At 41.8% G+C, this 14,215-nt stretch overlaps 1 long non-coding RNA gene across 4 annotated transcripts; it reads right to left on the minus strand.

Moving 5' to 3' along the window:
- Positions 1 to 3,108: 3,108 nt before the first annotated feature.
- Positions 3,109 to 11,651, minus strand: Gm30723. 4 transcript variants are annotated; one of them, XR_880690.3, is made up of 4 exons: positions 9,188 to 11,651; positions 8,651 to 9,060; positions 7,529 to 7,698; positions 3,109 to 4,209 (listed from the first exon to the last, which is right to left on the minus strand). It is a non-coding gene; the product is annotated as a predicted gene, 30723 (long non-coding RNA). The 4 variants fall into 4 exon arrangements; XR_880691.3 differs by having other exon boundaries at positions 8,651 to 8,852; positions 9,004 to 11,651; XR_880689.3 differs by having other exon boundaries at positions 7,529 to 7,695; positions 8,651 to 11,651.
- Between the last annotated feature and the right edge of the window lie 2,564 nt (positions 11,652 to 14,215).

Consider the following 14,215-nt stretch of genomic DNA (forward strand, 5'->3'; position numbering starts at 1 on the left):
TCTTTAGGTGCTTCTCAGCCATTTGAGATTCCTCAATTGCGAAGTCTTGGTTTAGTTCTCTATACCTCACTTTCTGATTGGGTTGTTTTTGATGATTAGCTTCTTGAGTTCTTTATATATTTTGGATATTAGCCCTCTATCAGATGTGGGGTTAGTGAAGAATTTTTCCCAGGAATCTGTAGGTTGCCTAGTTGTCTTATTGACTATGTCCTTTGCCTTATAGGAGCTTCCCAGTTTCATGACGTCCCATTTATCAATTCTTGATCTTAGAGCATGAGCCATTGGAGTTCTGTTTAGGAAATTTCCCCATGTGCCAATGAGTTAAAGGCTTTTTCCCACTTTCTCTTCTCCTAGATTCAATGTATCTGATTTTATGTTGAGGTCCTTGATCCACTTGGACTTAAGCTTTGTACAAGGTGACAAATATGGGTCTATTTCCATTTTTCATCATATAGAAAGCCAGTTAGGCCAGCACCATTTATTGAAGATGCTTTCCTTTTCCATGGTATATTTTTTTGCTTCTTTGTTAAAAATCAAGTGTCCATAAGTGTGTAGTTTTATTTCTGGGTCTTCAGTTCTATTCCATTGATCAACATGTCTGTCTCTGTAGCAATACCATCACTATTGTTCTGTACTTAAGCTTGAGGGCAGGGATGGTGATTTCCCCAGCTGTTCTTTTATTGTTAGGAATTGTTTTTGCTATTCTGGGTTTTTGCTTTCCCAGATGAATTTGAGAATTGCTTTTTCCATGTCTTTGAAGAATTTTGTTGGGATTTTGATGGGGATTGCCTTTGGTAGGATGGCCAATTTTACTATCACAGCTTTTAAAGTACTGGCAAGCGACTAGGCTAAGATCCAGGTTAAGACTGAAATGGAAAACTGCACAATATAATACCCAAAGACATGTTTCCCTGGGGCCATTGCTGACACATAGATACAAATAAAAGTAAGTTGAATGATACTTTAGAGAACTCTGTAGGCCAGATGGACAGAAGCCTGGGGACTTGCCATCTAGTTTGTTGAAACCCAAAAGTCTAGGTAAGATGAACCATGCATATCATGGCCTCCTCTGAGCTTCCTACTCTCTGTGATCTCCATAATTGGATTACTGTGATCCTTCCTACTTGTTTCCTCTGCACCTGGAACCAACAAATGGAAATGCTCTCTGGAGAATTCCAGTGTCACTTAGCTATCAAATTACTACTTTTCAAATAAGAAGACCAAACTTAACAACATGAAAGCACTCCAGGACAAAAGATAAAGTAAGCGTTACATTCTTTAATATGCATTGAATATTTGATTAACTTGCAAGAATAAAAGGTGAAGTAAAGAACTGAACATATAAGACAACTTTGCATACAAAAATAAATTTTAAAGGGAAAAATGAAATCAAGAAATCAATAAAAGGAATATTACATATCACTAGAGGTATACAGCAAAAGACATTATGGAGAACAGAGACAAAGATACAAAAATGCAGAATACAGAGAAAGGGGCAAATAGAATACAGAGAGGAGCTCAAAACCAATGTGATTAAATTCCAGAAGAGGAGAAAGACCTAGTTGCCAAGATTTTAAAAACTATGAATGGTCTCAACCTAGGACCATTCAAAGATCCATCAAATGCAGAGCCACATAAGCAATGAACAGGACAGTTGAAAACATTTTATTAGGTTCCAAAGCAACTGAGAAGTATGTCAAAGGTCACAGACATGTAGATTTTAATAAACAAAGATAAGATAGACAACTGGCTTCTCAATAAAAGTCAAAAATATACTAAATTATATAACTTCAAGTTCTTTCTCAACAAAATAGCTTCTGTCAATGAAAATCTGTTACATAGGTAGCTGATAAATTGCTAATATCAAACATAAAGGAAATCCTTCATCATTTATAAAAATACATCAAAATAAATTTAAAATGATACTTTACAAAAATCCAAATAATCATAATAATGTAGTAGTCATAAAATTCAAGAAAAATAGATGAGCTAAACATATAGTATATAAACAAACTGAACATCCCTAATCTAAAATCTCTAAAGGCTCTAAAATCTTGACTTTTCTGAGCACCAACTTGCTACAGTGGGAAAACCCGACCTCATGGTACAGATTCACAAAAGTATCACAGAAGACTACTATAGTGGTTTGAGTATGTTTGGCACTATTTGGAGGTAAGACCTTGGTGAAGGAAGTGTTACTACTGCATAGGCAGCCTTTGAAGGCTTCATGTGCTCAATCTCTGCCCAGTGAAAAGAAGGAGTCTTCTCCTGGCTGCCTTCAGATCAAAATGTAGAACTCTTGACTCCTCCAGCACAAAGACCACCATGCTTTCTGCCAAGATGATAATAAACTAAACCTCTGAAACTGTAAGCCAGCCTCAATTAATTGTCTTCAATTATAAGAGTTACCTTGGTCATATCGTCTTTTCATGGCAATGAAACATTAAGACAATTACCTTCAGGATATAGGCATATGGTGTATAGGGTACAATTTTGTTGTTGCTGTTTTTGTTTAGAGTAGACATTACCAAGATATATCAGTATCAAAGATTCTAAACTAAAAAAAAAAAGAAAAAAACTAAAAAAAAAAAAGAAAAAAGAAAAAAAAGTCCACCATCATATAAAAACATTAATAAAAATATTCAAAATAACCATATGAAAGCAGAACTAACAAGCAAATGAACAAACGATAATAAACGACAGGTTCAGCTAGGGAGAGATATTTTTAATTACAAAGAAGGAGAAAGACCATAGACCCAAGTCACCATGGCCAAATTGATTAAAGCAAAATTTTTTACTTGTGCACTTGGGTTGCACAAGGCAGGTTCAAGAGGTCAGTGTTTGACATGATGAAGACAAGGTTATAGCTCAGGGATAGAGGGTTTTGAAATGGGGCAAAAATAGACAGGGTTAGAGAAGCAGAACATAAGCATGATACATTGAACATAACAACATTTGAAACAAAGACATGACCGCAAGGTAGTTGTAACATGACCCATCTAGCAGGTCCAGTTATTCGAGGGTCTCGAGGGGACCTTCTACTAAGAACCAAATGGGGGGTAGAGAGAGATGAGAACCTTGTGCAATGAACGACACACAGAAGCAGTCTGAGTAACATCAAGGTCTCACTGTATTAGCAAGGCTCAAGGTTTAAATGCACAAGCAAAAGGGGAAGTACTTCTCAGCAGGAGGAATGGGGCAGCAGAAATGCACCTCAGCAGGAGGGATGGGGCAGCAGAAATTTTTCTTTTGGCGACTACATGGGGAAGCAGGAACTTGGCGGTATCAGGGTACATCTTGAGGTCAGGACATCTGGCACTGACTTAGGACTGGAACATTCTGTGGTTGTTCTCAGAACGGTGCATCAGTGGCCCGCTTTTGACCCCCTTTTCTTCTCAGGGGGAGAGGCCCAATTCAGAGATCAGGACAATGGTGTTGTCTTAATAGCTCCCAATATCTCCCCTGTTTTAATATTTTTATAAAGGCATATTGTATAATAAATTTGTAGCCACGTTTTTAACGACTGCCTAAACGTCTGTTTGTTCACTGGGTGATTCTCTAAAACCATGAAGGACACAAGGACAAGTCATCTATGAGGCTTGAATTAACGGTTCCAGTCTTTTGGGTATAACTTGGGCTAACCAAGGGATTTAGGAACAAAGCAAGCTCCGTGGGTAGAGGTAGAGGTCTGATCCCCAGTGTGCAATGTTAAGGGCCATGTACAGGATTGACTCTCAGGTCCACAGATTTTTACCCAGAGTAACCCTGACCTGCTCCCGTGCCGTTTTTTTCCTGGGGGAAGGACCCTAGGGCACTCAACCTTCATGCAATCCGACATGCCTCTCAGAGACTGTCTAACAGCTTCCAGACTAATCTCTGTGCAGTGCTTTAGCCTTACAACTCTCACAGCCGATGGCTTCAAGTTCCAATTTTACGATGTGTCTAGCCTGGGATGACTGTTTAGTTTCCAATGTGGTGAGAATGTATATTACCATGTCGGAAGCACAGACTATGGCAATCTATAAATGATTCGTGGTATGAGGCTGAATTTAGGGGGAAGGGAATGATCTTGCTTAAGCATTTTATGGAAATTGAGTCTCTCTCCCCCAAGACAAGGGTGATGAAGCTGCATCCACGTCTGACTCTTCTCCAGTAACCTGCTTGTTATCACCAACATCCAGCCGATGGTAATGAACTGAAACAGATGCGCTTGAAAGAGATGAATCAATTTGAGATTTAACAAATCAGGTCAATTTTTGAAATGCCCAAGGACCAAAGGAAATCAATAATAGGGGTCCCAATAGGGGCCCCAAAAGGGAGGGCAACAAGGTCGAAAGCCAGGGGGAGACTGAAAACCAATTTTGATACCATGACTCTTGTTGTTCTCTCTCTTTTTCTTTTTTCTAAACTGGCAGTAACCTTGGCAATGCTATCTTTAACTAATCCAGTTTTATCAACAAATACGCAGCATTCTTCCTTAAGTGCAGCGCATAAGCCTCCTTGTTGTAGAAAGAGCAAATCTAATCCCCTTCTATTTTGAAGGGCAACTTCTGAAAGGGAGACCAAGGAATCAGAAAGATCATCTAGGCCCCTTTTTATATCCTCTATATCTTGGCTAATAGACTCATTGAGCAGATGGTAATTGTGTGCATTCTGTTGAGACGACACAAGGGCTGCGATTCCGGTCACGGTCCCAGAAGCACCCAGGCCAAGAAGGACCGCAAGGGTCACCGCTGAGATAGGCTCTCTTTTGTGGCGGGATGGCAAAGAGGCACCTTGATCCCAAAACTTCAGTAAGTCATCTGACTCATGAATACTAAAATTTGGAAAAAGCTGAACCAAGACACAATAATCTCTATTATTTATAAAATCTTGCATAATAATGTACCATGTAAGGCCCGTGGAAAATGTCAAAAAGGTATCATTTGGGGCAAGAAGATAAGAATACCTATTTTTATTTACTCTAAACATATTATTGCACATCTCTAGCAAGGGCTGCAGTGGAAGCATGCCTGGGCTCAACACACAACTTCCTATCCCAGAGAGTTCTGTCAAGGTAAGCTGAACTGACTCGAAAGGAAGCTGCCTAACATCTGAAAGCAGGGTAAAATTTCCAAATAAGGCTATGCCCTCATAAAAGGGTGGGGAAGCAGAAAAGCACATCCAAAATCTTTAAATTCTGATGCATTATCTCTTTGTGTTTTATCCAACAAGGCTAAAGCAGAAGCATTCAATATAGACCACAGTAAATCAGTGGAAGAGGGGTCCCCCCCGCAGGGAGAATGGGCTGAAACAGGGTCATAGCATGCCCTGGGGCAGGAACAGTGGGGCAGGTACCTGGAAGTCAGGGATTGCTTGGGGATATAGGGTGGTGTAACTGGTGATTAGGCCCTATGGATGCTTTATGATTGTTAGGGATTGTTTTAAGAAGCTGAACCTTAAAGGTCAGGCCATTATCATAGTTATCTTGATACAATCTTAGGCCCCAGGCGAGAGGTCGAGAACTTTTCCAAGCCTCTAAGTTCTTCCCCATAGATTCACAGGAAGACCTTTAACCACAAAGGGTCGAACAGTTCCAGTATTGTTTTCTTTGTCTGACCATGTTAGCAGTTTGGAGCTTTGTAAAGTGTCCTGTGTTTGACCTATGCCTTTTAAATGAGTGGCAGTGGGCTGTAAGGGCCAGGCTGCAGGCCAATGTGTTGAGGAAATTACTGTCGAATCTGCCCCGGTATCCAGGAGCCCTTGAAACTGTTTGCCCTCTAGAAACAACGTCAGAATGGGCCATGAATTGCTTATTTTCTGTGCCCAGTAGACTTCTGAGGATCCCGGGGAGGATGGTCCTTGCTTCTCTTTCATATAAGGGAAACGGCCGAATAGTGGGAGTAGTAGGGCTTGGGCTATGTGCTCTCCAGCCCTAGGGTAAGTAGTCCCTGCGTGGCGGTGACTAAGATTTTTATCTCCCCATGGTAGTCGGTGTCAACCACTGTAGGAGTCACCGTTAGGCCTTGTAAAAGTCTGGAAACTTGGTCGATGACGAGAAAAAAATGTCTTTTGCGGAGGGGGCCCAAATTCACCTGTTTCAATGACCACTGTTCCCTCCTCAAGAGTTATAATCCTGGTGGTGGATGAACACAGGTCCAATCTTGCGTTCCCTGCCGTGGCCCTACACAATCTCCCGTGGGGGCTAGGGGGTTGTCTGCAGTTGTCATCAGGGGAGATGGCCCTGCAGGGGGGCCCTCTGGCCATTTCCCTGAACCGCAGGGAGTGGGTGGCCATTGATATCAGTCTTAGATCGGCAATCTCGTGCCCAATGGTGGCCTCTCTTGCACTTAGGGCAAAGACTGGGGGTGTGTGGGGGGGGAATTTTTGTTGGGTAACAGACATGGTTGAGACTAGGGTGCTCTGCCCTTGAGTAGGCCATCCTCTAGCAAAATGTCCAGGTTGATTGCATCTATAGCAAGTTTTTTCTCCTTTATTTAGTTGTAAGGCAGCCCCAATAACCAGGTTGATAGACTTAGAAACTTGTTGGGAAAACATATCTACCTCATTACAAAGCTTGATCATACCATTTATATCTAAACTCTTGGTTTTACCTCTTAGGGTAGCCCTACATGCCGAATTGGCGTTTTCAAGAGCAAGTTGTCAGACTAACAGACCCACACTTTCCTCAGGTCCTAAAATTCTCTCAGCTGCTTCCTGCAATCTGGCAGCGAACTGTGCATAGGACTCTTGGGGCCCATGAATAATCTTGGTTAGGGGAAAACTTAGCGCCCCTGCAGCAGGGACAGCGCACCAAGCTCCTAGGGCCACCTGTGCTCTCTGGGCGAGGACACCAGGGGAGAGCCCTAATTGTTTTATGTCTGCAGTGAAATTGACTTTACCGCAGATTTTATCAGCAGTCCAGGAGGCTTTCTTACTAGTAGGATTCTTCCTATTATTTGCAGCCAAGTTTTCTTCTCTGTCCACAAACTCTGAGTTCAAAGTTAAATATTGTCCTCTAGTGAGGACAGACTGAACAACTTTATTCCATTCATTGGGTATCAAGTAGCCTTTTCCTGCTAAAACTTCTAATATAGATACTGTGAAAGGGGCATCGATAATCGATGGCCAAGACTGACGATTCGCTGGCGGCTTAGTTTCGCTTTTGTGAGACAGCGATAGGGAGTTTTCTAAAAAATCTTCAGTACGGGCTAACAGGCGGGCACCTTCTCCGCCCTCTTCTGACTGTTTAAGGAGATCTCTGATGATTCCCCAATAGCTAAAAAAGTACTCAGGGACATCTCCTTGTTTTATCAAAGCATTGATATCTTTGCCTACTTTTTTCCAAGTTAAAGGGTGTATTTCAGGACCATTCAATACCAGCCATGGACATCTCTCGTCCACAAAACAAAAAATTTTATTAAATCCTTTTTCTTAACTCTTATCCCTCTCTCCTAAAGAGACCCCTTCATCTCTTGAATAAAACCTGTCTCTTTGGACTGAACATTCCCCATGGTGAATGGGACAACAATTTTATGCCCAGGCTTACCTCTCGACGTCCGCAACACTCGAGCAAAGTGGCAGGGAACTGTCTCACTGTCTGAGTGGTACCTCTTGAATCCGTTGTCCGGACGGTGGTCGTACCTCGTGCCCCACGTCTGGCGCCACTTGACCCATCCAGCAGGTCCAGTTATTCGAGGGTCTCGAGGGTACCTTCTACTAAGAACCAAATGGGGGGTAGAGAGAGATGAGAACCTTATGCAATGAATGACACACGGAAGCAGTCTGAGTAACATCAAGGTCTCACTGTATTAGCAAGGCTCAAGATTTAAATGCAGAAGCAAAAGGGGAAGTACTTCTGAGCAGGAAAAATGGAGCAGCAGAAATGCACCTCAGCAGGAGGGATGGGGCAGTGGAAAAAGAGGAAGTACTTCTCAGCAGGAGGGATGGGGCAGGGGAAATTTTTCTTTTGGCGACTACAAGGGGAAGCAGGAACTTGGCGGTATCAGGGTACATCTTGAGGTCAGGACATCCGGGGCTGACTTAGGGCTGGAACAATCTGTGGTTGTTCTCAGAGCAGTGCATCGGTGGCCCGCTTTTGACCCTCTTTTCTTCTCGGGGAGAGAGGCCCAATTCAGAGATCAGGACAATTGTGTTGTCTTAATAGCTCCCAACAGTAACAAGGCAGTCATAGCAAATATAGTCATAGCAACAAGTAGTTATAATAACATTTTGAAACAAAGGTAGGATTGCAAGATGATCATCACAGTTTTTTGAAACAAAACATGATTGCTGTTTCCTGAAACAGGCAGCACAAAACCATTTGTAGTTAAGGTTTCAGAATGGACATAATCCAACCCTTGAGAAAGAGAGGTTTAGTCATGAACAGGAATGAGCCAAGTCTGCCTTTAATATAAGGTAGCTAAGATGCATGAAAGCTGGTTTATCACTTTAAGCAGTGTATTGTGGCAGAGAGTTTTGTAAATCACCCTATATTGTAAAAATTTCCAAAATTAAACAGACCCTAACATTTAGTAAACTGGAATTTTTCTCTGTTTTTCTTGAAATAGTGCTTTTAGTAATAGTCACCAAGTGCCTTAGAAATGAGGTGGACAAGATCTTTTACAAACAACTCTGTGGAGAGAATGACACTTAAATTTTTGAGACTTACCATACTGGCTCAAGACCTGAGTCACAGATCTGGAAAGTTTGCAAGCAGTCATCTGTTCAGCCATTGGGTTCTCTGATTCTCAGCCAGTGAGCAGGATAGACCATGGGAAAAACTAACTGCTGAAAATTGGCCTAGGCATCAGGTGGTGCATGGTGCATGAATGACTTTTTAACAAGAAGAAAGTCACAAGGAAAACAAAAGACTGGAAAGAGAAAATAAAGCAGTAAAAGAAATGTTTTGAACTCGTAAGATCACTCTGAGAGGTGTTGATGGCATCAACAGATCTGTACCTCAGAGAATAACAAAACAAAAATGGACGGCAATGGAGGAAACCAAGGCTATTCAAGACCTACCAACTACTTTCTCTGGGAAAGTGTCACCCATCATTAAGATAACCTCAGTAGTGTGACCTACAATGCAAGAGGAGACAGATTGATGGATCAGAATGATGGATTGGAATTAAGGAAAAAAGCAGTTACATCCACCCAAATTACACAAGATCCTGAAAGTTGATGGGGAAAAAGTTAAAGAAATTACCTTGAACTTAGAGGACTGTGAAATCTCCCTCTGAATGTGACAGACTTAGCAGCTCCTATTTTCAGAGCAACTGTGAAGTATTTCCATTTGGGTGGCAGGAGGGTGGCTCTGCACAGCCACCGAACAAGGTCTCATGTCTTTACCAGGAGGGTCTGCTGAAGTCTGGAACTTATAAAAGTTGCTGCAGATTCTTTGAAATTACTCGCCCATAAAAAGGTGAGTAGTCTCTGGAGCCAGAGGTTAGGCAAACTGATTAAACTTCTCTGAACCTTAGTTTCCCCAGATGTGAAATGGGAGTTAGAATGCTCACACACATGCTGCAGGAATGGCAGCTAGGACAGTGCAGAGGAAGTATTTAGCACAACACTTCCTACAAACTGCCACCGAGTAGACAAAAATATCAGTACTTCAAATGCTTCAAAAGGAAAAAGGAAAAGTGCAAAGTAACAATAACCATTGTTAAAACAGTAGGTTAATTTGGTTTTATTTACAAGATTGCAATGTAACGTTTCAGTAAAATGTAAAACAGATGTTAGTGTGTTTTACTTTCAAGGGAGCATTAAACTTAAGATACTGAAGTCACCTTCCAAAAAGTAGGTGTATTAATTCAGAACAGTGAGAATAATGATCACAGTGATAGAGGAGTGAGTTAGGAAAAGTGATTAAAGATAAAGAGGATGTCTGGGGTTGAAAAATAATGATTGGGGGGGGGCTAATAACTGACTGCAAAAATCTGACAGGAGAAATACTAAGTAGGCAGGAAGAATTATTTAATCAGATTTAGCACAGAATAACTAATAGAGTAATTTTTTAAAAAAAGAAAGAACAAAAAGAAAATTTCACCCCAAATGAGAGAGAAAATTTTCTGACAGTAAAAATTACTGTACACGAAAATCTTCCAAGTAAAGTGATGAAAGCCCATCCCTGGGGATATTTAAAATAAGGCTGGATAGAAACCAAGAAAATATATATGACAGAGAGCCACAGTGCTTAGATTCAGCGCTCACTTCCATCTCTATTTTATAGCAGTCTTGAAAAAATATGGGTCATTCAGCCATGGTGAGTGATTAAAAAGAGGCTAGAGCAACCAAAAATCTTTGAAGTCTTGAGGTGCCCTGATTCCATGCTGGACAAAATAAATCCAAGCCAATGACTATACCTGTAGCATCACATGTTTCGTGTTACTAGGAAATCACATTCTAGAAGCAGTGTCCTAGCTCCTGCACATGTGATGGTGGAAGGGTAGGATTAGGCTGTCAGGAACCTGCTTCTAAACAAAAGTCAACCAGAGAACACCATAGCTCAAAGGGAACTATCCTAGCCTCACCACTTGCTTTGAAGGATATAATAATCTTTACTTATATTAGCTATGCATGTACCAATCGTTGTATTAAATGATTGACCAATGTAATCTCCTCAGATTCTCATGATAGCCTTGGGAAGTAGCTACTGTGTGACTCCTCCTTGGACCTCGTGAACAATATATATTCAACACAGCTAGGAAACCAACAACAAGCCAAAGAAGCCATTCTAACTTCGAGAGCCAATGAATGTATTAGTGCTACTTATAGGAGTGTGGGTGACATTTAGATATGGCATCACTGAAAAGCCTCCTTCAGCATGAATAACAGTCATAAAAATGAACAAAACACTAACTTCCCTGCCTGACTTGCAAACACCAAAGTGCCATTTTCCCACAGCAATAAAATATTTCATCTGTAACTTCAGAATCCTGTGATCTTGAATTTGTAGGTTTCATGTGCTTCCTGAATTTTACAAGCATCCTACCTTCTTCTAGGAAGGAATATTTCCATTCAGATAAAATAGCTACATACTAGCCCAAACCATTTTCAAACTCTTAAATTAGTTCTGTTCTCTCTTCGCTGTGTTTCCTGAGTCTTGGAGGGGATGATACAAATATCTGATTATTTTCTTCATTTCTAAATGCCAAAACAAAAGTCACTTAACCTCAATCACTAGACCAGTTATGAATTTCTACAGTAACCTTTTGCAAAAGAGATGTTTTCTATAAGTGAGACTGTCAGCACTAGTATTCTGCATACATAAACATAAATATTTAAAAGGTGATTTGACAGGCACATCATATCCATTTAATAAAATAATAGCAACAGCTTGTGCCTGTGATGTGCCACCATAGGTCTTCAACCTGACTTTAGTGAATCGGGGGGGGGGGGAATTATATGCTATACATTTATTAAGTTTAGCTTATACCAAACATCTTAAACTGTTCTTTTACATTGAGAGCCTTATTTTTAACATAGCCAAGGACAAGGAATGCTAAATTCTGCTTCTGTTCTATTTGCATGCTTCTTGAAACATAGACTTCTTCAGAACATTAGAGCCACTGGACCAAAAGATCTAGTTTAATAAAGTTTCTCCTTGTTTTAAATTTTGGAATGCTAGCCAGATGTAATGGCATATACCTTTAATTCCAGCACTTAGAAGGCAGAGACAGGCAAATCTCTGTGAGATCAAGGACAGCCTGGTACACACACACACACACACACACACACACACACACACACACATATACAGAGAGAGAGAGAGAGAGAGAGAGAGAGAGAGAGAGAGAGAGAGAAGAGGGCCTTATTGATTATATAATATCTGAATGCATATAGATAAATCTTTGCTAGAGGTAGGCAATTTTGGGCTGGTGGACCTTGAGAGAAAGCCTGGTAAGGTCGAGCCAAAGGCTAGAAGCCCCAGAGACCTTGATGGGATGGTAGGAGCTTCCCCTGCTCCTAGCACCAGGCCCCTGTCCCATGCCATCAGTCATACAGAGGCAATGCCCCTAAGCCATCCACATGTAGATGAGGCATCCCTAACATCTCAGACCAAGACAATAGGAAAAGAGATGTGACCACAGTCAAATAGGCCCAAAACAGAGTTCTCCATGCTAATGAGGTACTTAGAGGGCTTAGCCAATAAGCTTCCCTTCCCAGACATTACTCTCTGCAAAAGGTATTTAATCTCAGGTCCAACCTGAGAAGTGGAGTATGGTTTTATGCATCCACTTTCCACCATGACAATAAACTGTTTAGAACCATGGGCTGTCTCTTTTCACCAAGGTTGGCCATGGGGAGCCATGAGGAAGGCCATCTCCTATAGAGCTTTAGTTTAGTCTCCCATAGAGGGTCTCTCTGTCCTCTACCAAGCTTGTCTCCATCAAGCAAGCTTCTCTTCTCCACCAAGCACAGTCATCTCTACTGAGACAAGCCAAAGCTCCCCTTGTCCTCCAGCCCCAGGCTAGATGCTGCCCCTAGCCCACCGGCCTCTGACTCTGTTCTCTACTCTTTTGCAATTCCCAGTGCACCTGGATGTCCAAGAATCTGAGAATGCCACACCCCTGGCCTCCTGGCAGGCCTGGGGACTCCTGAGCCAGCTCAGGCTTTTCCACATCTTGAGACTGAGCTTTCCCACTCCTGAAGCAGTGCCTTGGCACTTCCCTACAGCCCAGCACCCATCCCGGCATTCCCCAAGTTCTGCCTCCTCAAGTGGCCATGCCTAGTGGCAAAGTAGACATGGGCATACAGGTAATTTAACATCACAATAATACCAAACCTGCTCCTACTGAGTGGCCTTAAATCCAACCAGAAATTATTTGGTTACACATAGAATTTTCATGTCACTACAGTCTGTGCTGTTTGACATATTGGTAGTGTAGTACTGCCATCCACTCCAAGTAAATTCCAGGTGCTCTTAGCATTCAGCAACAAGGGAATGCAAAGAGGTAGTAAGGCTAAATATACAATGAAAATACACCATCACTTGTATCAGTTACATCCACAGAAGAAAAGTCTTGGTGTTACAGTGGCATAGATGAAGCTGCCACTCTCTTTTGTTCCTTATCATCTATCATCTCTTTTTATGATCAGGACAATTTTATTAGGGTTTAAGAGAAAAACACAGCAAGCTGTAAATAGTAGCATCTACCAGGAGGAAGGAGAAAGGAGAGAGAGAGAGAGAGAGAGAGAGAGAGAGAGAGAGAGAGAGAGAGAGAGAGAGAAAAGCTATATTGTCTGTGAAAAGCTACATGGTAAAAAAATGAGGGGGGGTTACTTTTAGAGATAAGGAAAAACTCAGACAATGCCCAGGTTTTGGCAGGCATCCAAAAGAAAGAAGGAAAGGGAAAGTGGCATAGTGTTGCATGATGGAAGCTCTGAAAGTTGGATGGAAGCTCTGTTGTATGATGGAAGCTGATGAAAGCCCTCAATCTGGACTCAGACACTGCCATACAGCAGCAGCTGTTGGCCTGGATGGGTCTAGCTGGTATTGTTCACATTACCCAAGGACAAAATGGAATGAGGTGGGCTCTTGCCTGTTACATCTACTGGGAGAGTTGGCTGTCAAGCATTGGGTTGCGACCATGACTGCTACCTTCCAATCAGTCACACGGAGTTACTGAAGGGGCACCAAGGAAAACAAACAATGACCATCCTTGTAAACTTTCATGTAAGATAGAAGTGTGAACAGCAATCTCTAGAGGTCCAAAAGTCTGCTCAGTTTTCTTCCTCTGAGCCCTTTGTCGTCCATTTGTTTTGCCCCTTTGTGGAACATTTTCAGAAGTTTCCAAACCTGGAGTTCATCTTATTACTTTTTCTCCAACAACTCTACCATCACACAAACTTTGTCACGTTTGCTTTCAAGCAGTCTGACAAGTCTCCTTTTCTGCTTCTTTTTCCATACCCTTGTGAACTTAGCCATTGATGAGCCTTATTTTCATACCAGTCTAAATCATTTGGATCTGCCCCAGCCTTCCACCTTGTAAATATCACACCCTACCATGGGAAGCATAAGAACCATAAAGCCCAATATGAGCCCTGAGGTTCTTGTTGAATTAATTTTTAAACTTGCATTGTGAGCAGTCCTATCTGACCCAGCTAACTGGGTCTCAACAACCACTCCCTGCACGCCCAGCTCTCCCACTGACCTCTTCCCCTTGTGTGCTATCTTCTCGTCCCAGATGTTCAACTAGCAATAACCAAGTGTTCCTAAGAGCTGCATGAG

This window comes from Mus musculus, chromosome 3 (assembly GCF_000001635.26).
Source record: "Mus musculus strain C57BL/6J chromosome 3, GRCm38.p6 C57BL/6J".
Taxonomy (NCBI): Eukaryota; Metazoa; Chordata; class Mammalia; order Rodentia; family Muridae; genus Mus; species Mus musculus.